Here is a 3,064-nt window from a genome sequence, read left to right on the forward strand (position 1 = left end):
GGAAATTTCGGGAAATTTTCCGTAGTTTTTGTAGACATCTACCCAAAATTTTGTGAAAATTTCCATAATGTGGTGAGGAAACTTAATATGTACTTTCACACTCGTCGTGAATGAATGTAATTCTTCGCGCAAAAATATAGGAATTTTGAGAGAAAATTTAGGGAAAGTATCCTTGATTTTATACACTTCTACTCAAAATTGGAGTTTCACCGCCCTAGTGATAAAACATAATTTACGACTACTGCATATCACCGCGAATATCGCGTTTTTCACCGAGTTTTACGCCACTTCACGCAAAACGTGTCGTGAAACTCCAATGTGTGTGGATTTTCATAATGTAGTGAAGAAAGCTAACATATGTTTTCGCACTATGGATGAAATTCTCCCCGAAATATGCAACGCGCGTTATTTGTCAAAGTCGTGCTTACAGTATCCTGTTCATCTTTGAGTGTCTCCTCTATCTCATGAAGTTGTCGCTCAGCAGTTTCCCTTTCAATTCTGATTCTGCTGAGTTCCAACCTTCCCTGCTTCACCTCTAGCGCTGTTGAATTTCGTTTTTCTCTCTGATTAAACATAATCAACATTGTCATGATCATAATTCTCACTTGACGTTGGGTGAATGATCGTTTGCTCGCTAGAGTGGATTCAGATTCCTTGCGTTCTGTTCGCAGTCTGCATAGTAGAGAAAATGAACAACTTTGAGAGTTTGTAATTCACCAACTTATTCAGAGACTCTCGAATGCTGTCCGTTTTCTTTTTTGTTTCTTTTTCCTGCTGCTTGAGCGCCACTGTGATGGAGTCGCATTCCTAAGTTGACGGATCTCCCACGCGAGACGAACGTGATTAGGGACCTCACAGAAGTATCTCGATTTAGCATGGCGATCTCTTTTTCTAAGTCCTCGAGTTGTTTGCTCTCTTTTTGAAGCACTTGAAGCTGTGAAAAGACACCAATAATGAATCAGCTGTATTGCATGTATATAGTATGCTCTGGAGCGTCCCTTGTGATATCGAAAAAACACTAGTGAAAAACTATTTTCTTCGCGGAAAACAATTGTGGTGTCGGTTATCTTTTAGTATATAGTATGCTCTGGAGTATCACCCGTGATATGAAGAGCATTAGTGAAAAAAACAATTTTCTCCGCAGAAAACAATTATGCTGTCGGCTGCGAAGACATACACGTCTTATTGATTACATGCAACGTTATAGCAATTCACGCGAAGTGAAATTCCCCTGTATGTAGCTCATGATACTTTTTCATGATGAAGCTGTATCGAATCGACGAATTTGTCGCTGTGATGGTGACTATCACGAGTATTAGAATATTTAGCCGATCTCGAAAGTGCAGAAATGCTCTTCTCCACGACACTATGCAAACTTTATTTTAACTCACCTGAGAGATTACGAATGGCGTCGTCCCTGGTTCATCAGTAGCAGCATCCCTAGCGTCATTGAATTGCCTCATCTGTTGGCGTAGATCTGATGATCACACAAGTGATCGAATGCTAATCTAAGAACTGTAGCCTCACATCTAGCCTCTTCGCGCGAATTCTCCATGTTTTCGATTTCATTTTTCTGGCGCTCTTCCGACGCTTTCAAGTCGTCTTCGAGAGCCGTCTAAAAACCTTAGCAATTCTCGAGCTGATTGGGAGTTGCCATTTCGGTTACCTTTTCTTTCCTGAGTTCCTCGAGTATCTTCGCACTAGCCTCTCTCACTTTTGTCGCTGATTGGATTTTGTTAGAACTAGTGGCAATTTCAGCCGTTAATTCTTTACACCTTTTACACAAAGTTTTATGTGGAATTTCTTGCTCATATGATTTCTCACGTTTTCATTAAGCGCGAGTGATTATCGTTTTGCTCTTTCATGATCGTGTATAGTCTCTCGTACTCAACTTTGAACGGTTTAAGTATCTATAAAGTTGTTAACGTAAAAATAAACATCAGTATTTACTTCGGCTTTCGGATTTTCACTATCGCTGAGTTCTCTTATGATAGTGAGAATGTTCGACTCGTGCATTTCTGGTCGAGAGAATTCTCGGGGAAAGGGAGTTGCCATTTTGTGTGTTGATGCAAGTGTGAAGCACTTTATGAAATATGGATGACCGTAGTTCAACAGTTGAACTTCAACAAAAGTGATTTTCAAGTTGAAAATTTCAACTTTTGAAAATCAACTCCAAAAAAAAATCAAAATTTGACTTTTCAACATTGAACTTCAACTGGTTTAATAAACTTCTCTGAATAAGAGTGTGTTGCTACTATGACGATCATGGGAGTTAGTTCATCTTCACCACATATGTTGGTGACTTCTGAGGAGATTTTGAGAAATTCTTATTGAGTCCTATACACTTTTACACTGATTCCTATGTTAACGCGTATATTTAGTGAGGAAACTGTTGAGCCCAGCTGAGGAAAGCGATGATATTTTCCAGCATTGATGGGAGTACGAAACATTTTCTTTCGAGAAATGAATAAAATACATGAAGACTCCGTGAAACTACCGAAATCGATGACCGATAATGAACTCAAATTTTTTACTGATCCCGATACAATTTCGAGTACATATTCAACTACAATGTAAACTAAACCGTCATGCGAAGTGGTATCTTAAACGCCTTCGGAATTTCTCCACAAGTCAACTTTGGGTTGTTGGCTAATCCTAGGGCGCGCGCGCTTGTAAGTATCGTTTTTGATTTAGCGCGCGCCCAGGAGAACTTTCTCTGGTGTTGAAAAGAGATCTCATGTAAAATTGTATTTTACATATGAACCTCGAATGAATACATACTCTTTTCAATGGTGAAGCTCATTCTATTATACTCGTACAGATGAGGGTACGTCCCTTTTTTGAAATTGGGTGTTTTTAGGCAAAATTTAAGTTGTGTATGGTAGAAATATGTGAAATTTCAGTTGACAAAAAATAATATGAGTTTCGACTTGAAACTTTGAGGTTAGATTAGACTTAGTTTTAGTATAAGCTTATACAATGAGCACGCTTATACTCGCATATAGAAAATGAGTCGATTATGCTGACATTATGTGCAGAGCTGTGGGGTAAATGTCGAATATGC

This window comes from Perkinsus marinus (assembly GCF_000006405.1).
Source record: "Perkinsus marinus ATCC 50983 genomic scaffold scf_1104296966216, whole genome shotgun sequence".
Taxonomy (NCBI): Eukaryota; Perkinsozoa; order Perkinsida; family Perkinsidae; genus Perkinsus; species Perkinsus marinus.